The 25722-nt window shown below is 41.9% G+C and overlaps 1 protein-coding gene across 3 annotated transcripts in view; it reads right to left on the reverse strand.

Moving 5' to 3' along the window:
• WASF3 (WASP family member 3) overlaps nucleotides 1–7600 on the reverse strand; it is a 70701-nt gene extending 63101 nt beyond the window's left edge. For all 3 annotated transcript variants that reach the window (XM_051779043.1, XM_051779042.1, XM_051779041.1), the window contains exon 1: nucleotides 7508–7600. The gene's annotated coding sequence lies outside the window, so the exon portion shown is untranslated. The remainder of the gene's footprint in view (nucleotides 1–7507) is intronic.
• Between the last annotated feature and the right edge of the window lie 18122 nt (nucleotides 7601–25722).

The raw sequence follows: 25722 nt of genomic DNA on the forward strand, positions 1-25722 counted from the left end.
CATACAAACTTCAAGGGCCTCAGACTTGTTAGTATGGCAACCAGAAAAACCTTTCACAAAGCATGTACCTTCTCCAGTAGAATAGCAAGTATTTTAGAAAAGTAGGATCAGAATCCCAGTGATGTTACAGTAGTATTTCAGATCCCAAATCTTCGTTCGCGAAGCCTAGCCATGATGATGAGTATTTCAGATGCAGCTAATTCAGGATAATAAAAGTCCTTAAGGTTAAAAACTCAACAACTTATTAGTCCAGGAACATGGAAGTTTTTCCTGTCATTAGCAGTGCAAATCCAGCACAAAAATTCAGTAGCTAGACATCAAGGTCTGTTTTTACAGCATTATTATCTTGAGCTACAACTAGATGTTGCTCCTCACATTATCCCTATGATTGTGTACAGTTACTCAACCTTAATCAAAGGATATTTGAAATTTCAAAATAGTCTACAAGAGTATGAGCAGTGTTTGATGACAGAGGGAAATGCTACAATAGCAACATTTCCTTTGAGGGCTGGAAGACTATACTCAGTGCATTCTCAGACACTGCTCTTGAAGGCATTTGTAACTCATCAGTTCAACATTCAGGTATTTCATGCTTACCATGCACAAGCTCTACAACTCTTGACTTGCTATAAATACACAGCGATTGCTACAGTGAAGATGTACAAGACCTGTAGGATTTGAAAAACAGAAAGGTTCAGGAGAAGTAAGCTGACTGAGCAGGAGAAGACAGGATCTCCTCCAACTAGAAAAAAAAAAAAAAAAGGTACTCAAATGCTAGTTCCTGGTTCTTTCTGCCAGAAGAAGGGTGGATAGAAAGTACATGGCTTGCACATCTGCTTGTCTGGCAATGTAAACAGCCTTCTCATACTACTCAGTTAGATAACCTGAAACTGCAACCAAACTACTTGTATAACTGTAGCAAGACATCCTCTTTAAACACAAGATAAAACTGCAGCCCCACTCCAGCTCCTGAATTGGCATGCAGAGGTTAGAGGAAACTTCAATATTCCAACTGTGTGCAAAAAACATTGATACACATACAAAAGTGTCTTCAAATTCAGCAAAAAATCAAAGGCTTCATTTGAAGTGATGTATTCTTGTCCATGTTTGCAGCTGTTTAAGCATTCAAAGCAGCAGTCACGCTTTAAAAAGAAAAACATTACTTTCCCAGGAAATAACTCTACAGTAAACCTGTGCTGATATAAGTTCCAGAGAATTTCAACATTCTATAGAAAATTCATTGGCAAGTTCTAACCACTGCAGAAAAACAGACTAAAAAGCCAGATTTCCACTAAAGCCCCCCTTCTAATTCAGAAGTTCAAACTTATTTCTGCATTCACATTTAATGAGGCAGAAGAACTTCTCAAAGAAGTGTTTCCAAAGGCTGCCTGAAGTTTCAAAATAAAACAAGCTTTGCAGGCCTTGTCTTTTAGCACTTTATCCCCACAGCTGCCTGTTGCTGTGTTAGGACAAAACCAAGTCCACAGCAGATGAATGGTTTTCCTCAGCATCACTGGATACTGACCTTTTCAACTATGAGATTTCAAAACAAACATCAAGATATCAATTCCAACGTTCACTGGATACTATTAACATGTTTTGGTGTATTATGCCTATCACCAATTACACACACAAGCTGTCCAACTATTACTTATTATGAGCAAAGTGATTGCCACTGTGAAGATGCACAAGAAACCTGGGATCCATCAGCTGAAGTATTAAGGTCTTTGGCTATGAGGAAAGTCCATGTCCTAATGCCATTTCATCTTTCAAGTCACTGGTGTGCAGAAGAGAATCTGTTTACACCTTTACCAACCTTTTTTTTACGAAGTGATACACGGATCCAAGGGTTATATACTCCTCACTTGCTCTAACCAGCCTCTCCGCTCAGGTACACAACAGTGACCCAAACACCACTGTCCTTACCTTACAGGACATCAGAAGCACAACAGAAAAGACAAAGAGGAAGGCTCTGCAACAAGAACAGCAATGCCAGGTGTAAGAAAAAGCTGCTGGAGAGAGAGGAGTGGGCAACAGCTGCATACATCAGCTATCACTGCATATATTAACTAAAAACCCTCAAATAAGAGAATACTCGGACTAAGATGGCCATTACAGTCCTCAGCACTGAAACAAACTTCACCTCTAGATTTAATTTGAACCCCATATCCTACCAAAAGCTCTGTCAACTGTATCTCACTCCACAGCAAGTGACAAGCAGACAACCAGTTAACCAATCCATGGAAAAAGTCCTGATGGTCACATTTTGTATAATGTTCTCCATTTATAAATAGGGCAGAGTTCCAGTAATTCACAACTTATACTCACTGTCCTTTACACGCAGCCTTAACATTATGCTCTCTTGGCCCTGGCAACCACACTTGAATAAAACACTTTTTATGAGATTATACATGCTTTTCAGTCCTCACCCATGAGGTGTTTTTTCACTTTTAGTTTCTATGAGTGTATCAAGAGCAAAAGGAAATATTTTTTCACACGCTATCTTCTAAACAGTCAGTGAAAACTCAAGCCCTCTAAAATACTATTATATTATACCTTTTATCTATTATAGAATTATAGATTATCCTGAGTTGGAAGAGACCCACGACTATCATCAAGTTCAACTCCCGACTCCACATAAGGCAACCTAAAGGTTAAGCCAGGTACCTAAGAAACTAGTCTGAATGCTTCTCAAACCATGACAGGTTTGGGGTCAGAAACCCTTCCCTGTGTTTTACCACCACTCTTGGTGAAGAACTTTTTTCCTAACGCCCAACCTGAACTTCCTCTGCTTTTATACCAGCGTAAGAGGAAACATAACCCCTGCGTAAGCCTCCAAAAAGTCTGTCTCCTTTGAACTTCAAGGTAATAAATATTTTTACTTTAAGTAAATTTATTTGTGCATGCTGCTGGGTAAATGAATATTGCTCAATAGAGTTTTAGCTCAAGAAATTTTTCTATAGTTTCTGCAACAGGCATATTTCCACAACAGGGATGTAGAATAAAAGGTCATGACAAAGAAAGAGTAAAATAGATTTTTGATCTATGGAACTAGAGAGAAAAAAAAGCCAGCCTGTAATTCTGTGCACAACATTTTAAAATTTCAGGTGTTTTCTTCTCCTGAAGAAAAATACATTTAAGTCAACCTAAAATAATGCAAGGTACAACTGCCTTAGCATAGGCTACTTCTATTTATATCAATTATGATGACTGTAAAACATGAATTCTGAACAGATACTGACACTCCATTAGAATAAAGACATTATATTCGTCACTAACAGGTAGGAAGGAGCTCCAAGAATCTCCAAAAGGAGTAACTAAAATACTGCTAAACAGAGAGGTCCACCAAAAAAAACACCAAAACCAAACATTCTGGATCAATTCTAAACCCAGAAATTAACATCATCTTAATGGCAGAATTCTTCAGTATGTGAAAGAAAAAACTAATTCACAATGTGTTGAAATTCAAGACACCTATAAATCCTCAACACAACGTCAGATTTTTTCAAAAAAGAACAACCAAGCAAAGCCAACAAATGCTCACCATACTAACAAGCCTTCAACTATCTCACCTGCCAAAAATAAAGAAATCAAACAAGATGAATTCCAAGTTTACAGCCTAAATCAGAACAAATACTTCCATTTTGAGCTCCAGCTGTTTCTACAAACAAATTTCTTAATTTCTTCCCAAATATTTTGTGTCCCCTTTTGGCAGACAAAGAAATTACATCTATCAGTAGCTGAAAATATTTCAGTTACTCAAGTTTTCAAAAGAGGGGTGAAAAACAACAGCACTTTTCCAGGTAAAAAAACCCACACCCCAGTGCAACATTTCAACAGCCTTTACCACGGGTTGGCTTCTGAACACTTAGATCTAAATAACAGTTAAATGTGAAGGAAAGCACTTGGTTGAACTTGAACAAATAAACCTGGCATAGCTTCAGGTTATTTTCATTATTACCTCTAAAGGCAGACTAAGAAGAGAATGTAAGTACTAAGGCTCAAGATGCCTCAATTTAACTCTTAGTCGAGACACTGATTTTTCTTAGATTACAGGTATTCTGGATGCGAGTACTCCACACGTGGAAGTTATCATTCACCCTGTACCTTTTTATCTTTTCTTTTAAGAGAATAAGCAGTCAGCCTGCGACCCATCATATTCCTTGTGCAGGGGAGTTTCTGAAGGCAAAGTACAGTTATATACAACAGTGGAAGACATTTGTAATCTGATCCTATCAATGATCTCCAATGATCTCCATATACTCCATATACTCCATATACTGAAGGGCATTAATGTTAGAGAACTACGAAATGAGCTTGATAAAACCAATTGCTCCCCATCAGTACTGTATGCTACTATCTTTCCATTACTGAAGTAATTAACAAATCTTCATATCATAACCCACTGGACACACATAGCCTGTTCAGTAGTGTAATTCATGATACACAGCCTGTAGCTCAGCATCCAATGCAAGCACAAATAAAATAAAAAAAAAATAAGTCACAGTAATGACTACAAGTCCAAAAATTTTAATTGGAGCCACACATGAATCAGGAAGATAACACACCACATTTGAATTAAAAAGTCCAAAAAGGTCTGCATTATACAACCTGTATCAGATTCAAGCTCAGTTACAAGAAACATTAAATACACACCAACTAAAGACAGGCCTGCAAGAGCAGACTGCAATTAACCGCAACAATATTTCTTGCTCCTTCCTCAGGAAAAGCAGTCAAGAGAGCTCTAGAAGGCTGTTGAAAAGAACAAAGAGTCCACTAAGATGTGACTATCCATGCAGGAAGTTTAATCAAAAAAGCAAGACTTGCAAAGGCATGAAAGCTGTCCAGGTGAGACTGATACAGTGACTGAAACACTCAGCTACCATTAGCTCTTCAAGAATTCTTCACCAAAGTATCTGCTCTAGTTTGGTTAGGTTCTCAGAAACCCTGTCCTTCTAATCGCTGTATGAGAAACTCCAAAATAGTATTCCTATCATCTGTCACACTATGGCTTTTCTTCCTCTTTCCTCCATACAGGAATATTGCCCACAGACACTATTATTCTTATTTCAGAAAAATATATGGCATGTACCTTCTCACTGAAGAATAATGTAAATAAACCTAAGCTGAAGTAGGGATACCAAAGAGCAGCTGATCCTTAAGGAGTTTATATTGCTACTCCTAAAATCATAATCCTTTGAGGCATTTTGTACAGACAAGGCATACACTGAAAAACAAAGCAGGTTTATGCTGTTATTAACTACCAAATGTCATGTGTTGTACCATCTAAATCAAACAAGAAGCCTCAATAACTTATTCCTGCTATGAAAATACCTTTTTTAAGCACGACTGATTCTATTTCTGACATGTAAACTCATTTTTTAATACTTGCACGGACAAATGGGAAGATTAACAAAGACCATTCAATTTCAGTAACTATTGTGTATAATCAAGACTATTGTTTCAGTATCTGATTAAAAAAATGTTTTATATTTTCTCTTTATTTGAAGAAAATAGCCATGGAAAATGAGAAGAGCACTGGCTCAATTATATATTATTTCATGTACAACAAAACCTCTGTGTTCACTGCCTAATAACTCCATTCATCCTGCTGCTAGCTATATAAACACAAAAGCAATCTTCCAGCAAGGGACCGAAAAAGTTTGCTTCGCACAACTCATCCCCAAAATTCAGCTGGAAACAAATCCAGTTCCCACATCATTCAAGGGAACATAGTCTGGTCCTGGTCTCAATTGAAGAGCTGCAGATAAAACATCCTAATTCTTTCGGAAGGACTTAGTGAAAGCCGCATTCTTACTGAGTAAGAATGACTTAGGGCTTGTGAGCAGATAACTGTCCTTCCATCTTAGCATATTTTCTTCTGATGAGAACTTAAAGGCAAAAAGCTGTAACATAACAACAAAGCTCAATTCCATGGCTCAAATACAGGGTTGAATCTTGAATCCTTTAAGTTTGCAAGTACTCTAAGCTGTAACTTCAATCTAACATGTTTCCAGATTGAGCACTAGTCTAATATAATTATTCCATATCACATCAGCCTCCATATATTGGAGGCCAATAATTTACCACCTGAACTACAGATCACTGTGGTGTGGTACAGCATGCTGGAGGATAAGAACTGCAGTCTTATTGCATTACTTCATTCCTTTCTTCAAGTACACTCATTAGCTTATGGAAAATATTGTATCAGGCAAAGTCAAAACAACGATCTGTCTGCTATAAATGTAACATTTTTTGATTCCTTATGTAAAGTTTTAAAAAGAAGGACCAAAAAAAAAAAAATGGGCCAGTCTTGCACAATAAGCAAGACAAAACAAACCTCCTCGTCCCCAGATTTAAAGTCTCTTCAAGTTCCTGGCTGCTTTCACAATTTGCCCCCATCTTTTTCTAATAGGAATATGTTCCCCTTATTCCCTGCAGTTTACAAAAGAGGCAAAAGAACCACAGCTAGACAGCATTTTCCCATTCCTGCACAAGCAGCACACAAACTAAACCATTTGTGCTTTGAAGTGTTTTCTATCAAGGAACCTCACAACTGCATCCAATAACCCATCACTCAACTACTGGCCCCACTTCACAGACTGCTGCTCAACCTAAAACTATCAGCCCTTCTCCTGTTATCTGCAGCGATTACTGAACTGAATCAGAAACGAGAAGAAAAAGAATAAATAAAGCATTTCTTAACTGCTTTTAGGTCAGTGTTAGACATTCAGCCGAGATAAATCCCTGTCTTCACACGCCTGCACTCACTCAGACTCCTAGCTTCTTCTCAGCGACACATTTACTTCAGAAGCAAGTCGAAAAAACAATTAACCCACAAAAAACCACCGGGGGTGGGAGGGGAAGGGTTTAAAAGTTCCCGAGCTGTCAAGGACTCCCAGTGCCCTTCAAAGCCAAAGACGATTATTTTTAAGCACTTGAAGACCGCCGGACATCAGAAAGCCCTGCCGATGTCACGGGGTCACTCGTGGGGGGCGAACACGAGCGGGGAATGAGCCCCCGGTTGGCGGCTCCCGGGAATGGGCACCGCGTTCCCGCTCCAGCCCGGCCGGAGCGCCCCGAGGCTGCGGGGCACAGTCCGGGGGCCTGTCCCCGGCCCCACGCACAGGGGTTCCACAGCCTCCACCCCGACCGGCGGGGGAAGAGGGACGCGCCCGCGGCTCCGGCGAGGGGCCGAGGCCGGCGGGAGGGCTCGAACAAAGCTGAGGCGGGAGGGCCCCAGGACGGGCAGCCCAGCCCGGCCAGCGGAGCACAGCCGGCAGCCCCGGAGTGACCCACCGCCGCCCCCGCCGCGGCCGGCAGGAGAAAGGGGCTTCCCGCAGGGCAGCGTCGGGATTATCCCCGCCGGCGGGAGACCGCTAAAAAGCGGCTGCTCCCCGTCCGCGCCCCTCACGGGCGGGGAAAGACCCTCCGAAAGCCGCCGGCTGCCCTTCCTTCCTCCCTCCCTCCCTCCGCGGCGGCCGCGGGAGGAAAGCCCCGCACCCACCTGGCGCCGCGCTCCGTCCCATCCCGATCCCGCTCCAGCCGCTGCCGTTCCGCCGCTCCGGCCGCCACCGCCTTCGCGGGCTAAGCCGCCGCCGCTCCGCCCCCCCCGGCCGCGGGCCCCGCCCCCTCACAGCCCTTATGGCCCGTGCCGCGGGGGGCGGGGCGAGATCCGCCAATGGGAACCAGGATTTGGCCGCGCCGCTCGCTGATTGACGTGAAGAGTGTCCAATGGGAACGCCGGGAGGGCGGGGACATCTGTCAATCAGTGACCCCTACCTGGGGCTCGCGAGTGGCCGAGCGCGGGGGAGGGCAGTTCGCTCCTGCCCTCATTCCTCCCTCCCGCTGCCCGGCTCGGCCGTGCCCGTCGTTCCCTCCCCTCCAGCCCAGCCCAGCTCTGGCCTGGCTGTCGCCGCTCGGTGGCCCGAGACGCCGGTGTGCGGGGGCTGTCCTCGGGCTCCGAGACCCACGTTCCTCTAGTGACCAGCCGCCTCTTTCCCCTTCCCCGCCCGGCCCCGGCGGCAGGACAGCGGTCCCCAGTCCCGCGCAGCCCCCAGGGCCATCTGGCCTCTCCCCCACGTTGCTCGTGGGGTCTGTGCTCTCACCCAGCCGCCTCCCGACCCCTTTTCTGCTCGCAAGAAGAGGCACCTCTGCCCTCATTCCCCAGGCATCCACCCCCGCTGCCCTTTGCTTGCCCTTGCGACCCAATTCCTGCTGAATCCAACTCCCGGTCATCCAGGCCCCCGAGAGACTCACGTTTATACCGACAGGCGCCCTACCGCAGGGCAGGTGCTTGGCGAGGGATGCAGCTGCTGACCCAGCCCCAACAATGTGCCCTTTCCTGCTTGGCGCGGGTTCGCATCCTTTGCGGTTATCCCCATGGCGGGGGCTTTTGTTATTTTCTGCAAAGCCTTTAGAAAAAAAAGTAAGTGAGACTTTATCATATGAATGAGATTTTGGAGGGCTAGGGTTGGTAGAACAATTGCCAAGCCAACTTTAATGGCTCGGGGTTCTCCAATAAATAATGATAACGAACGCAGTACACCCAAATCCAGCAAGTTCACAGAGATCATGACCAGCTGCCCTGCCCAGGTCAGCAGGCTGTCCAGATCAATGGAGGCTTGCTTGGCCTTTGTTTGGAACAGACAGCTCAGGAGCTCCACAGTGATCATGGCTTGGAATGATGCTCTAGAGAAGAGCACTAGGTAGTAGAGCCCACTGTGATGATGAGCAGCCAATCTAACCAGCTCAGCAGCTTGTCCATATCCTCGGAGGCTCAGGCTGCTCCACTCAAGACACTTGGACTCTCACGGGTGGTGGGGCAGTGGTGTCTGGAGCTGTGAAATAATATTGAATGAATATCATTTAGTCAATAGATAATCACAGCTGAAAGTAGAGGTTATTGAACGCCATCTCAAGTCAATCATCTTTGGCAACCAAACATTTACTGAACTCGGTTTTACCACTATCACTACCCAGTTATCCACATTTTGCCTCACAGCAAAGTTGCGGGTTCAGGAGCACCTCCTTTTCACAGAAATAATATGCAGTATTGCTGTAATTTTCAGAAAAATTATTTGTATTTAAGATACTAATATCAGTCGTGGTAAGAAGGAACAGCTGAGAACCACGGCTGTAATCACTCAAGGTTCGTGGCGAAAAGCAGCAAGCCAGCTTTGAAGTGCAGATGGTGACAGTTTTATGATCACTAGCAAAGCAAACAGAAAAGAAGTCATTAAGCAACATAACCCTAAAAGAAGGAAGCAACAGGCTTTTTACTCAGCATACGGGCTCAGTGTGACAAAAATCCTAAGAGGAAAATAGTCTCTAGGTTTTGAGAAAAAGTTGTTCTCTATTCAAATTGAGAGTATTTTCTCTAAAACACATATGCAGCAAGAGAGTCTCTTCAGAGACTGTAAAATAAAAGAGAGGGGAAAGGACCTGGTATTGTTAAAATACAGCTGCATTCATACTCATTCAGTGGTGCTCTTTTTATGCTGAAAATGGGATCTTGAGCTTGAAAAATATTAGTTTCAAACAGACCTATCTCTACCAGTACTTTTTTTTCCGCTCCATCTATACAAGTAAGTAGCCTGTGTGATGCAAGGTATTAATTAACATTTATTTAATTCCAGCTGCTTCCCAGGCTCCTGGATTCATTTTTAGCTTTCGTTTTTCTCCTCTGTATTCATGACATTTTAAATGCTATTTTTAATAATATGTACATCTCGTAAAAAATGGAACTCAGGCACAGCTTTATTACTGCTGTTTTGACCTTGCCTTTGAATTTGCAAATAAAGCAAATCTGCCAAACAATTTGCATTGAATCCGTATTGAGTTTTCATTAAAAGAAAAAAAAAGGTGGTTAAATTAAATGCAAGGAATAATGGAATCAGCTTTTTTTCTGAACCAATATTATTTTTTAGTTAAATCATGCTTCAGAAAAGCCCTCTAAAGGCAGCAGATACAGGTTTGGACTGGCATACCAAGAGATGTCCAGGATTGATCTTCTATTAGTTTCACTTGGAGGAAGAATCAGACTTCAGAGAGTAATGAAAAGGGAGGGTCATTGGAGACCGAAGCCAAGATGAGTTACTAGAAGTGAGCATGATATTTTCTTAGTCTCTGCTTATAATATCACTGGTTTAGATCAAATTTATAAGAGCCTCCTTTTCTTGAATAGTTAATTTCACCAAAAAAAAGGTACAGCATAAGAAGAAATAATATTTTTGAAAGGCTGTTATACAGCTTGTTGGCTCCTGCTGAGGAGCATATTTCATGATAAGGAAACCTTTTTATCTTTCAGGAAACACAAAATTGCTGAATAATGCTAAAATAAATAGTGTTACACAAATGATTTACAATGCAAGCAATAATCATTACAGCATCTCTGATTATTAATGGTACATTGATGGGCCCCTGCAGAGTTTCTTGCTGAATCAGCTTTTGAAATAAATTGCTTTCCCTCCAGTCACAGCCACACCCCACAGAAAGGGGAACCATGTTTTGGCTGAGGTGACTGGTTTAGGACAGCTAGCAGATACAGGCATTGCACAACCTCAGATGCTTTATGCATTTCTACATCTCTGTTAATAGAGTTTATTTATTTTCCATAATCACAAAACTATTTAGCCTTGATAAGGCTGTGTACGTGCTTCTCATACTATTCATATTTTCAATCCTGATATTTTCAATATTTTCAATATTGATATTACCATGCTACTCATATTTTTCAGGAATATTTTCCTGAGACTACTAACTATTTTGTGGGTTTTTTATTGTTTTCCTCTAATATACCTGGATTGCTGGAATACTGAAAGACTAGCGAAAAATATGAAACCAAGATGCAAGTAGATCCTCAAAGGAAGCATTCAATATAAGTTCCGTGTCACTGTGTAATCAATCTCAAGAAAAAAAAAATGCAGGGAACCAAAAACAAAAGGAAGCCTAATAACTTTTCAAGACAGCTACTTTCATCAACTAAACAGGAGTTGTAATTCTGCCAATTAATAGTAAGGTCCATTAACTGTAAGTCATAAAAGCTATTTGCTATGCAAAGTGCTTGTTTTTGCTTGCTGGCTCTGACATTTTGGGAGGGCACTGTAGCAGGACATCCTATGAAGCAAGGACTGATGATCTATAGCAGGAGTGGACATAGTTGCTTAATGATTTTACAGCATTGCCAGTTGAACAAGCTCCCTTTATAAAAAATAAACACAGGAAAGACATGATTTCAAGTTCCAGGAGAGATTAAAAAATTATGTACAGAAAGCTGTAGTTAGTTATACACTGTTGATTTAGTGCAGTGCAGGGCACAACTAAGACTGATGGGATCAAGGTAAGAATCAAGAGCCAGAGGCGAGGGCAGGGGAGGGGAGAATAGTTGAGTTTCTGCAAACCAGACTGTATGAAATGTTTCAAAGCATACCATACCAAACGCTTTTCCGTCAGCTAAGAATGAGCTGAATTTTATTTCTCCTGTCTGGATTGACTGTAGCCATATGCTTTCTACAGACCCAGCAGTCCTTTCCTAAACTTCTGTGCCTCGTTGTATTATGACCATCAATCATAACAGAGGTATAACGTCAAGGGGAAAAAAAATCTCTTATATAGGTAAAAACAGGCTTTCCTGGATAAAAATAAAAGGGTAAGGAATAGCAACATGTTGTTCAGTGCCTGAGGATTTATGCAGCTGAGTTCTCGGAAGTCCCTAGCTGCTGTCCCACTCTACTGAGCCCATAAACAGACATAGATATTGAAAGATTCATGATAACTATGTTGCACTGCTCCCAGCCTGATGTCCAGTAGTTATTGGTAGCCTCACTCCACCTGAATTGTCTGTCTCTCTTGTAGTATCAGGTGTAAAGTTTACCAACACAGATTGCAACCATCCATTTCCCACTGACTTTCAGCAAGAGGCTATCATCTAGCTCCCTTATGTCCCTTTAGAAATCTCTCTTCTCATCAATAGAAAAGAGAGAGTGCCTCGGTGTTATACTCGATTAACATCTCCTGCTTTGGGAAAGGCAGGGGAACAGTTAGACACAACCAGAGCTTGAAGGTAAGCTATCTGACCGACATGACTTTGGCTTATATTTGAACCTCTGTGATTTGCCTTAGATATGAAGGTACTTTGAATGACACATCCAAAAACTTCAAACCCAACCTTGCTGAAGATCTTGGAATATCCCAGCAGCATCCCACCTCTTTGAACAGACATTAGCTGCAGTGCGGGATGTAATGTAGGGTAAGGGAAGGAGATGGCTCTGATGAAAGGGTTAGTTACATTAAATTATTTTTCTTCTTTTTATTCAGTTATAAAAGTCATAGTGGGTGCCAATAAAAAATATGCTTCTGGAATTGTAAGGAGGCATATCACATAGCAAAAAACCATGGGGCATACAGTAAAAAATTAAGAAAAATATAAAAAATATGAAAGTATCCTACTCTTCCAACCATGCAGGTATGCATAACTCATCAGAATAAAGCTGTCATGGGAACATCTTGATTACTGACTTTAGTGTCTGCCTCACTGAAATCAGTTTCTCTGCACAGCCATTTAGATGGCAGGGACCAAATGTGTGTACAGGTTTGCACAACAATGAGCACAAAGTGCTTCTGAACTTTCCCTGGCCTATTGTACAGGGCTTCCCCTTAGGAGTCCTGTGACAAGTGCACTGTTATATCCTGTTATATGGCTGGAGAGTGGCACAAGGCCAGTGAGACCATCTTTCAGTAGCTGGACAAAGAAGCCTATTTTCCAGCTGAGATGCCCCTCTCCAACTCCCTGATCCCGGCTGCTAAACACCGCTGGATCACCAGTTAGGCTTACCCAATGGACTTGGCATCTGATGTCCCAGAGTGGAAGAAGCTGAGATTAAGGTCTGGAGATAAAGGTTGTAAAGCACCAGAAGAAAATTAAATGCATGAATCTCAGAGGTGAGATGGATTTTTATTGAAACCAGCTTTCAAAAATATATGTAAACTGACTGCAAATAGAAAAGTTCACACTAAAATTAAATTGGGATAGTAATGATAGAGACATGGAAAATGGGAGCAAAATGACACCAAGAGATATCTTAATCCACCCTTCTGTGTGAAGTCTGCATAAATGAGAGATATATGGTTATGGGCTGATATCTGCTTGATTATTTTAAGGTATTTAATCTAAAGCAGAGAATTTCACAATTTCCTCCTACATTCTTGCCTAGTGTCTGTTGTCACAAACTCTTTACTAATGTCTAATGTAACTCTTCCATTAGGTAAATTTAGCACATTCTTTTCTCTTGATATCCACAATAGATGTGGAGAACAGATTACAACCTGTGATTATTTGAAAGCTTCTCATGTCTCTCCAGTCATTCATTCAATAAATTAAACCCCTACCTTTTTCATTCTTGCCTCATTAGACATGTTTTCTAATTCTCTGATCATTTTCCTTTTCTTCTTTTCGATTGCCTCCATATTTGCTGAACTTCACTGCACAGAACTAGACACACAGCACTCAATAGGAAAGCTGCATGTTTGCTTTTACTGTAATAGTATGACATTGTTGATACATATCCCACTTGTGAGTCACTGTAACCTCAACATCTTTTTCAGCAAAACTTCTGCCTAGTCAGCTGTTTCCCATTCTCTGTTAATGCACTTGATTTTTACAGATTAAGTGCAGACCTTGCATTCTCCTCTTTGAAGTAAGTTCATCCTATTTTTTTTGGCCAGCTGTCCCATTTGTCAGGATCACTTTGATTGCTACTCCACCAGGTTTGAGACATCTGCAAATGGTCTAAACATACTTTCTACTTCATCATCCAGGTCACTGAAGTGAATACAAAACATTGCCAAACTCAAGACACATCCCTGGAGAGCCTCAGCCAACCGTTTTTCATTGTAGCAGTGAACCTTTGATAACTATTATCTGATTACTGCTTTCCAAGCAATCTTCTCCTCCTTCTTAAAAGACCATCATAGCAATGTTAAAAACCTCTATCTATACCGAGGCAGCTAAAGTTAAACATTTCCTTAAAATTCATGTTTATATTAAATTTGATTACTTATCTCTTGTATCAAGTATGGAACACTTATATTTGCACAAGGGACACAAAATTATATTTCAGAATTGACAGTGAAAGCTGGGCATTTTGGATATCAGGTAGGCAAAATTTGGATTTTCACTCATAGAACATCCTCAGATTTTGAGCATCAGTAAAAAATTTGAATTTGAGTGTTTGCTTACATGACTGAGGGTCAACATCACTTTGATTGATCTTGAAAATTACAATCTTCCTTTGTAATGAAGTTTGAGAGTGCTGTATCTATTGGATTACTTTTTTGATGCTTACTCTTTATTGTCCTTAACAACATAGCTTCAACATGCAAATTCTCTAGCTTTTATTCTTTTTGGCTAGAGCTAATACAGTTTAGCTATGTTTTAGATTCAAAAACAAGAGAAATCATGCTCTTCCTCAAAGCACAATGCTCATGTCATTATGCAAAGTTGAAGAGCAATCACCGTGAGAGGTTTCCATCTTGTACACTGTATCCTAAGCTTCCTGTTGTCTCCAATTAGACTTTTGTACCCATGAAGCATGAAGCACAAGTCCCTTCCAATATCAGTCATGAGCTCAGTCCTGCAAAGCTCCCTTGCCCTTGCTTTATTGAAGGACCTTTTTGCTGAGCTACATGGGGGTTTAAAAGTTCCACCTCTACTTTCTGGATCAGCACGCTCATTTCTTTGCAGGATGAAACCTTACATGAAAAGAGCATGAAAAGTATCATTTTTTGTGTGTCTTAAGTCTGCCTGAAAGCTGCATGGATGCCTACAGTCTTCAGGGGAGATGCCTGCAGTCTGCATTCTCATATACAATTCATATACATGTGCCCCAATGCGCAATCAAATCTTAGCCGTGTGCATGCAAACTGGAATAGGCAAGAGGCGTTGCACTGCACTCTGAGTGCTCGCTGTGTCAAAAGGAACAGGAGTGCTAACTCCCAGTGGTAATTAAAGCTTGCTGGGAAATCAAGCATATGTCATATAGAATAGGCTCACTCTCTGTTTTCTTCCGCTCCCTCCCCCCACCTCAACGCCATTTCGGGTGGGAAGGAATCAAAAAACAGAACGAGGGGGAGATTTTAAGTAAATCTTAGCAGTAGCTTTTCAGTTGTAGGAAAATCTGTTGTTTGAATAACAGCATTAGAAGAGAAATTCTTAATTGATGCTGGAGGGAAATAGCAACAATCACACTAAGAAAAAACAAAAACCTGTCAGAATTAAGAAATTTTGGTCAACCCATAGAAAGGGCTATTGGGAGGCTCTATGGGAGAAAGAGAGTGGCAGAGCCTCCATAAAATGTGGATGCTCAGAGAGGCAAGGCAGAAAGGAGAAATAAAGGCTATTTACTCATTTGGTTTTAGCTGGAATGGGAGATGGCTGTCTTTCCTATCATACATCAAACTGAGCTCCAGAGCTCCGGGACAAAAACAGTTCAATACAGACTGTCTGCAGCTATGTCTTTTTTATTCTCCTTATTCAAACAATGCTGCATGGGAAACCACATCTCACACACACTCCCCCACCCAGAAAAGAAAAAAAAAAGTCAGTTTAGAAGCAACTGTCATTACATAGCATATTTTCCTCATTAGAAGGCACTTAAAGAACAAGAAAAAGCCATCTGCTGTAACTTGGCTGCCCTTTCCATTTTAGGTTAATCCACATTTCTGGCTTTTTCATTCTCATTCCTAATTAAATCATTCTCAAAAAATAAAATCGATGGTTTTACAATTTGTATTTAAACATTCTTATTAAATTCCAGTTCTTTTGGAAGAACATCTGACAAAATCATCCTATCTCATAGAAAATATTTCTGCTTAAACTTTTAACATATAATTGATCTTCCATTTTTAGGCTGATCTTTGGGGAAAAGGACTTCAAGCTTCTGTGTGACTAATAGTTCCAGTTTTGTGCTGAATGCTGAAGTACAATGCATCATAGCACACCTTGAGTTTTCAGTACTTCCTTGTACAGAGCTCTTGTGTTGAGTCTTCTGTTCACTTCCACTTTACATTTATAGGAGGCTACTAGAAGAAGCTGTTGTATTGTGCTTTGTACAGTCACAGAATTGCACCATGTCCTGTCTCTTGGGGAGATGTTTGATTTTTGTTCTGTCTGGTTCTATCTGTTGTGCCCTAATCTAATACAAAAGTATCTGTGTGGAGAGCAGAATGATGGGAAATGCTTGCCCTGGAGTTCCTATTTCAGTCTAGTTAATGAACAGCAAAACAAAACAACAAATGGACAAGTTTGAGCTTCTCTTAGATATCACAGCAAGCAAAATGGAATGGCTTCTCCTAGGCATACCAATCACTTTTACCACATTTACAGTGCTCTGATAAATACTGCTTGGAGCCACTCCAGGCAATTGTAATTAATTCTCAGTAGGATGCTCGTAGTGGTCACCCCGGATCAGAAAGGTCAGGACTTTGTCTGTGCCTTTACAACATCAGTAAAAATTAAATACCCACTTTCCCCAAAGGTCATCACAAGCCAAATACATGAAACAATCAATCTCAATCAGTTTCCCATTCCCTGCTGTTTCTCATTATTTCTGTAGTTATCCTAAAAATTAAAAGTAAACACATAAACAAATCAAAGCAGAAGGTGTTTTCAGTCTTGTTCTAATGCTCTTTCCTATGCAAGGACCTGAAGACACAACTAGGGAAAGTGAGAGAGCCCCCTGAGCGCGCTGGGGAGCCAATTCACTTACGGGGACCCTGGCTTTAATTAATTAATCTCCCTGCCTTCTTAGGGTGGCTAAAAAAGGAAAATCCAGGCTGGCAAACATCTGTTGGACCGCGGGGGCAGCAGCAACTCAAGGCAGAAGTCTAGGGAATCTGAAGGGAAAATGCTTCCCCTGTCGACTGCGCGGGCAAGGGGCGAGGAGCGAAGGCCGCCGCCGCTCAGCACCATGGACAGGGCGCGCTGGGAGGGCAGGCCGGGAGCGGGACAGGCAGGCCGGGAAAGGGACAGGCAGGCCGGGAACGGGACAGGCAGGCCGGGAAAGGGATTGGCAGGCCGGGAGCGGGACAGGCAGGCCGGGAAAGGGACTGGCAGGCCGGGAGCGGGGCTGCCCGCCCGGCGGACCCCCGAGATTGCCTCCCCTGTCCCCGCGGAGCTCGCCTGGCAGCCGTCCGGGAGGGGCAGCAGGCTTGGCGAGACATGTCTTTCCTTGCTGCTGCATGTTTATCGCCAGTACTCCACTGTGTTTTCCATAACTTGTCATGCCCTTTTGAAAAGGGCAATGTGAAATTGGTTGTCAGTTTTCTTTCCGTTTTGGTTTGGTTGTTTTTTGGGGTTTCTTTTGGGTTTTTTGGGTTTTTTTTACTGCATATCTCAGAGCCTGGCATTTTCGCAAAGGAGGAGGAGGAGGAGGGAGGAGATCTCAGCACAGGTGGAACCCAAAAATAAGGTAGAGAGATAGAGCAGTGTGGACTTCAGCCAAGAGAGGAAGCAGTGGCCAAAGTCATGGACAAAATAAAACTGGTTCTGGACTGTTCTAACCACACAGTTGCTCAAAACTACAGCCTTCCCGAGGGAACGAACATCAGTCAAATTTTCCTCAGTGACGCTGGTGTAAATCCAGGTGCTTTCAATATAACTGTTTTCTCTTTTCATTGTCAGAGAGGTCAAATTTGACCGTGGAGATTTTATACAAAAATATTAATTTTACAGTAAAATTTTTCCTGCTTCTTCTTCTTCTATATATTTCCTTTATGTGACAAGTATTATTTTCTTTCACTGCCATGGTGGAAATACTGAACACATTATCACTTCTTTCAAAAACCATGTAATTTTGCTTGTAAATGTCAAGTCCCATTGTTCAGCATGGGAAGTGCCAGCTCCAGGGCCAAGGCAGCTGGATTGGCTTAAACAAGTGCAAGAAACAGTCTTCAAAGGCTATCAGACACTCTGTTAATTTCCCTTCGGACAGTCAATCTCTGCTCATAGGCTTCTCACAATCCCCTGCAAAGTCTCACTCTCCTTATATCAATCTCTGCTTCCCTCTCCTTCATCATAACATCACTTCTGTACATCATCTCTCTCACTTTGTTTTTTCTTTAGTCATTGTGCACCATTAAACAGAAAATGTTCCAGCCTCGCTGCCTTTTCCTCACTGCCCTACTTCCTTCAAAAAGCCAGGGAGCCAGACTAAGGGGCATACCATCACATCATACATGATGTTTTCAGGGGCTCTCTCTTATATTTTACTTATCTTGATTGCAACTTATTGGGCAGACAAACTCTGAACAGTACAATCTCAGTTGATTTTTGGCTGCTGCTGATGTACAAATGAGAAGAAATTATCTGCCTTCAACTTGTACACAAGATAATTTCATTTTCCATCAAATAGTGTGTCTTGGAAGAGATGCAGACAGATGATGGAGTCTGGCTGGTGTTTATTATATGAAGTGCAACAACTGCTATGATGCAGTCCTCCTTTTCTGCTCTATCTGCCTATTGATTCCTATCACATAATTAAATTGTGAACTCCGAAAGAGAAAGCCATCTTTCATTTCAAGTACTGCTCAGTGTCTAGCCTACCAGGCTCTGAGCCCTTATGAGATCTCTGGTAATACTGCAATGCAAATACTAAGGGAGCTGCATCTGCCTGTTCACCAGCTACAAGACTCCATGCTTGCCTAATGCAGGGGTCCTATATAGCCAATAACACAACAGCTGGAGTGACAGATCATTACAGTGCTATTGTGCCAGAAGTGTTGTTATGAGTATAAAGGATTGAGCCGGTTATTAATCATCTCAAAGAGCTTTACATGGGCACAAACATAAATCACAGCACTCCATCCAGTTGGGTAATTACATTCTGCCACAATAAATTCCTTCTAAAATTTCTACCAATAATACTATTTTTCACTTCCAGTCCTACACTCTGTGCTTTCTTGCTTTACACCAATAAATAGCTTGTGTGTTTCTCTTCTGAGATGATCAATTGCCTTCTGTGGAAATTCAGATATCCACAGAGCTGCACTATATTCTTTATGCAGCTGTCAGAGAACTCTATAAAGCCATTTCTTCACATTAAATGATGTATAAATGCACAATTTTCTTACAATAAAGAAAAAGCATTAATGACATTTAGCAACAGAGTTCCTTAAAAAGCCTTTTTGAATGCCAGAAGAGTAAACATGGATTCCCAAATCATATTTATCCCATGATGTCATCAAATATAAAACCATCCAGAAAAGAGAGAAAATAGTCTAATCTCCTCTTAATGCACCTTTCAAAGTCTCCACACAATTTGGACAGTTCTTAATATAAAATGTCAACGTCATTTGCAACTGGCTATTTATTATTTAGTATACAGGCTATATAGCTGTGCATTCCTTTATAATACATGAAGGCAGCTTTTAATTAGTAAAGCAGGGAAGATTTGGTCCTTTTAGATGGCCACGCTTGAGGGCATTTGAGAAGCCTTGCGGAATCTCAATTTCTGAAGGCTTGTGGTGCTGTTCGTAGTTATCACTTAGGATTTGTTTCTCAGAAAAAGCAGTTCCCCCTGAACACAGTAAAGTGTTTGTGTACAAATGAAAATTACATACTGGAGCATGCTGTGCTGGTGACAGTGCAGGTCATTTCCTTTATTAAAAAAATTAAATATAAATCACTTGCCCGTTGCTGTATGTAAGTCCCTATGTACTCTTTCAGCTTCCAAAGAGAAGATAAATGGACCACCTTTTCAAAACAATGTCTTGAAATTATGTATAACACCTGATATCATCAGTTTTGCAGCTATCTTTGGAAGCTTCTCTGGTTTAGCAGCAAACTAAAGAGATAAGCAAACACATACTAGGATCTGCATCGTTGCTTGGAAACAATCAGTTTGGGAATGGCATAATCCTATTAGTCTGAAGAAGACCAAAATTTTAATAGACTTCATGCAATTCAGATGTAAACTCTTCCTCTCAAATCAAATTCTACTACACATATAACAGCTTTCCTCTTTTTTTTCTCTCCCCACTAAAGGGTGTACATAAATGCCTCATGGCATCGCAACAATGAATAATGATGTGCTAAACCTTTATTGATTTGCTTGGCATTCTCATAGACTCCCCACTCCCAAAACATATGCACTGAATTACACACTCATGTTTGCAGTATTAAAAATACAGTACATTCAAAAGAGAAGATTGGAGAGCTTAAAAGGACTGCTAATGGAATATAGAGGTCTGGATTACTCAAGCTGGGCTTGGCACAAGAGCACACCTGGGTGCACAGGAAGGATGCTGACACCACAGTTTTAGGCGACTCAGTCAGTCAGCATGTCTGATTAGAGCCCTGCTATCGGGAATGGAGAAACACCAGCACCCCCTGTGACTGAGCCAGAGCACAGGTCTGACTTACTGTCCTGCTCCTTCTCCACTGAGCACAGAAGGAGCCTAGCTACCTAAAAAGATCACTGAAGTTGAGCAGAGCCTCAGGCCTGCTCCAATATATTTTCAGCTGTCTCAGGTGTCAACTCAATACCCTGGGACTGCTGCAGTACAGGGAAGCCCTGTGCTCATGCTGCAGTGCCAGCGTGGAGGGCGCTAGAGCATGACTCTCTTCCTCAGCTCTGGGATGAAGATAGTTCTAGTGGTGACTCAGGAAGACAACTTTCCAAATTCTAAGTGATGCAAAGCATCAAGAAATAAATAGAAGATGAAGTCTCTAGTCTTCTATAGCTAGATTTCCAATTTCAGATGTACTGAACTAGGCACTGAAATCCATCTTTATTCAGAGGAGCTCTCGTTAGCATGCTGAACTCCCATCTGCTTCAGTGGAACAGAAACTTGTGTAAAGGGTACCATACACACAATGCTTTCCCAGTGAAAATATTTGTCCCCTTATGGTCATGGCTGTGGCTTCAACCCAGCCACGAAGGATAGTTATCTAACCTTACTGCATCAGTGTGAAATTCGCTTGTTGGCCACGGGCAGCTCCATCTCAACAGATATCACATTCAGAGATTCATTTCATACCTGTCAGCAGCAATGCAAAGGGTGGGAACAGCCCTAGGAACAGACCTGCTTTTTCACCCCAAGACACTTCTCTCTGAGGAAGGGATGACACTTGCAGGGTAAGAATAGATGTTGCCTGGTCCATTATCTCAGGCTGTCAAGCAAGCCTGCACTTTCAACATTAAAAGCATGAATTGTAAAAGTACAAATGGGAGATGATTCTCAGAAGACATTTTTATAGCCAGCAGAAAGCTTCATGCCAATTGCTTAAAAAAGGCTTTGAAAGTTTTCCAAGACAGCACAGCACAGGCCCAGATCACTCCTACTAGTTTAGCTTCATAATTACCTTCTCTTTCAATACTTATTTTTGTCTTCAGCAGAGTGCTTCCCTCCCTGCTGTTCAAGTCCCTTCTCACTGCCAGCATCCCTCAGAAAGGGCTGAATAGAGCTTCTCTTCCCACCCCACAAACGTGACCTGGCTGTTCCACAGGTAGCCATGGACAGAAGCACAAGGTGCACTTAACCGGTTGTGCCCAAAAATACTTCCAACATTCCCAGCATGAAGTATTAGAAAGTCCAGCTCTCAGGCACAGCACAGCTGACTGCCAACTCCTGAGACCTGGAGTGATCCCATAGAATTCGGCAATTTCTGCTTTGCCAACACAACACTTGCAAATTCTGTCACCCAGAATTACATGACCAGCTGAGAAGGGGAAATATTTGTGTTTCAGCCAGCCCCTCTGAGTGTTGGGTTTTACTGAGACAGGTTTCTGCAAGTAACGTGAATAAAAGATCATATTCTAAGCTCTAACACACATTGCCAGAGGTTCCCAGAAGCCTTTTTTTCACCTGCATAATGTCTGACCTCAGCTAGTGATGAAGGTCCCATGAATTTTTAAATGCAATATTTGGATCAGAATTTTTTTAACCTCCTTTGCTGCCATTTCGGTACGCATTCCAGAAGAGTTAGTCTGACCTGAGCTGAGACTGTCCTAGAGGCCTTTACTTCTTTATTATCTCTTCTGCTGTTGTCTAGACCTCCTGGGCACTTGTATTTCCACCTCAAGATCTCCAGTGGTGCTGTCCTCACTCCTGCATTCAAGCACTGAGAAAATTTTGAGCTAGATGCTTTAAAAATGCAAATCAATGGATGAGAAGATAATAACCTTTTCTCATTTGTGTTCCTTAACTACATTTTCTGCTAGTAAAAAATCTGCTTTTTTTCTTGTCTTTTCTACACCTTCAGCACTTTAATGATTAGTCTACTTCTTATTCCTTCCTCTTTGGATTTTTTTTTTATACTGCTAACACATTTTCATCCTGAAAAGATTTCCTGGGTTCTTCAGTGTATAACCATAAGATTCTTAATATATTATTGTTAGCTGGCTGTTACTATATATATGTGTGGGATACAGCTGTTTGTGCAGCTGACTGGTCCTGATGGTCAGCTTTTGCTGGGAAAAGGCCAACACAGAGTGATGGTGTCAAAGTAGCTCAGCTCCCATTTTTGTTATTTTTTATTTCCTTCTCTAACTTTTCCTAGCCACAGTTTGCAAGGGCCTTTCTACTCTGAAGTTGTAGCCCCCTCTTCCAGTCCCCACTCCATTTGTCTGCAAGGAATAGGGGGGTCTTTCCACTCCATGTGTGATCTGAGCTCTCTTTAGTGTGCTTGGCCTCCAAGGAGCCTCAGTTGGGGATGGGATGGCTGTGGGTGTAGTTCACATGGAAATGCCTACAGTGATCACAGCACATGCTTTGGGGTCCCAGATGCCACCACAGGGAGCAGAGGCTGACATTAGCAAGGAGAGATAGGTGAGCCAGTGTCATGGAACCAGCCAGGTGAAAAGGGAAACAGCCAAGGAAGTGAGTCTGGTATTAACCACAAGAATAATTGTCTTTCCAGTAAGGCTGGAGGCAGCAGATCATGGCAGAAAACGAGTGTCCACATGCTAAAGAGCTTGCCCATTTGTCACAAAGCACCATCCAGCCGAGGAGAAGGAATGAGTCACAAGTGTTAAGCTTTCCTGAGAGGCTTAAACATTTCAAGTACCAGCACCCATGGCCCTATAACCAGGGCACTGCCACTGTTCATAATGGGCCCTTATATAAAGTGCTGCGTTACAAGGTCTCAGGGCTGAAGTTCATCAAGCTTTTTCTTGTCTGAACTTTTCTTTACCTGCCTAGAGCTTTGTTTTAAGCATGGATAGCTGTATCTGCCTTTTTTTATCCTAATGATCAGGCAGCTATGCTTGATTAGTTTTCCTTTTGCTTGTTTTTGCTGGCTATAACTGTGATGTTTACATTGCCAGTAGCAACAAAGAGCTCTTCCATGCAGAATGAAGCCTTCATTTCTACACAATGAGGTGGTACAGAGGAAGGCAGGGTGGGCATGATAGCAGAGGCCTTGAATGTCGAGGCACAGCACATAGCGTACAGGCACAGGATGATAAGAAAAAGGGCAGAGCTCAGGGCTGGAAATGACTCATCCATGGTCAGTTAAAAAGATGAGGATCTGAGAGCTGCACAAAGCACATTTCAGGGGTAGCAAACAGAGCAAAGAACAAGTATCTAATAAAAGTAAAAGTTACTGTATATGTAGATTTAGTTGCCATGCAGAGTGGCAAATTAAGGTGTGAACCAAACTGGCAAACTTATACAAATTATCCCAATTGGCTTCTATGGGGGAAAGAAGAAGCCATCAACCTGACAAGGTACTCAGGGGTGCTGTTGCCCCCCCATCCCCGTGGTCTGTAGCCATCAATTTAAGCACCCAGAACGGCAGTGGAAGGGGTTGGAAAACACTGGAAGAAGGGCCATAAACTAGGAGTGAATATAACAATTTTAGCTGTATTGTTGTTATTGAAAATTTTTCTGTAGTAGTATTCTTTGCTTTTTTTTCCTTCCTTTTCTGTAATAATTAGATCTGGATTAATAAGAATTCTTTGATTTAGATCATTTAGATTTCAATTATGCTAACAGTAGATTCTTAGCTCTACACGGTGTGTTTCCTTTTTGTCCATAACAAGATTTTGAGCTTAACATGTTCAATAAATCCCAAATACTTTGGGGACTAAGGGCTGATTTCTCTCTCTGTTAACAGCTACACACACCAGGCACCTGAGGGCACTAACATTCTCACCATTTTCCCCAAGCAATGTGAGTAAGAGTGGGAAAGAAGTGCTCAGCAGTTGCAGAGCACCCATTACAGTTATTCAGCCAGCGTAGCAGCTTCTCTGAGGCCCTCCATAACCACCCTAGTATAAAGGATTTCTCATTCCTGTAAGAAACCTTGCTTTTTCCCATGACTCTGCAGTGCATGCAGATAATTCCCACCAACTCCTAGCAGCTCTGTGCTATGTGTTTTAATGTGCTTTTCTGAGTAGGACAGAATGAGGTCCCGGAAACCGTGAGGTCATCCCCAGCACCTTTATTTTTGCACTGTAGAAAAGAGGCTGTAGCACTGTATTAAGATGGTCTTTAGCCAAGCATCACAGAGCAGAAGAAAGCCCCAGCTGATATGGGACATGTAGGATCCATTATGCCTGTTTCTCGCCCACAGAGGCAGAGTCAGCTCTTAACTATTCTGGTTTTATGATCATTTTGCCTGAGGAGAGCAATTTAAAGCAGGTGCAGCATCATGGAGAAATGAGGCCAGTGACCTGGAGTGTCAAAGGGATTTGAGCATCTAGATAGAAGTACAGCCTGGCTGAAACTACCCCACACTCTTTGGGATACTCTTTCCTCTACTACTGAATACTTGGAGCAGTTTTTCCCCTGGTTATTTCAGCACTTCCAACATTTGCTCAGAAATTTCCAGATCTCTGCTGAAATCGATGAATTTAGGAGATGAAATGCCAGCATTTCCTTCTATTATCACTGAGATAATCCACTGAACTTTCAAAGCTCCTTCCTGAAAATCTCACTCAGTATCAGCAGCTCTAGTGGGAATTCAACACCTCTGAAAGTCCAACAAAGACCAAAACCTCAGGCTACAGACAAACAGGAGAGGGTATTGGTGAAAGAAATGGAAGAATAACTCTCTGAGAGATGTGGTATTCCCTGGAGAAAAGGCCATCCTATCTGACTGCTGCATAGATTTTTATGTTGCTTTTGAAAAAAAAAAAAGTTATTTATGAATATATTAAAAAAAAGTTTTCATTGACAGATTAGCACCTAAATCCTTTGCAGAAGAAGTGAATTAAAGAGGAATTTGAGTGGGGAAAGTACAACACTGGGGACAGGAAACCAATCTCCTATGCACAGTGTACATGCCTTTATGATATACATTTCCTTGTGTTTCTCAACTTTCTTTCTGCCCTTTAATTTAAGGTTGCATATTCTGATGGCAAACGTCTCACAGCTGCAGAAAGGAAGTCACAGACAGCCTGTAATCTACTGCCAAGCATCACTCTGAAGAAGTTTGCAATTTGTGATAATGGTATTGTTCCTTCAGTTTTGTTCTTGTAGCTCATCCTTCATTACACACAGTGCTTTACAAAGCTTTCTGTGTTCAGCAGCATTAGCCCCTCAAGCAATAGATTACAGTAAGAATATTTAAAATTTTCTTACTGCAGCTTTTGTTTTAAGTCCCTAGTAGCAGTAAGTACAAGGTATGAGTGGGTGGTGCTAGGAAAAATCATTCTTGTTTGCATCAGGCAACAAATAAACCCCACATGTCTAATACCACTTGACATAATAAACCACCAG

Source organism: Manacus candei, unplaced genomic scaffold (assembly GCF_025592945.1).
Source record: "Manacus candei isolate 608988 ecotype Guabito, Panama unplaced genomic scaffold, ASM2559294v1 h1tg000014l, whole genome shotgun sequence".
NCBI lineage: Eukaryota > Metazoa > Chordata > Aves > Passeriformes > Pipridae > Manacus > Manacus candei.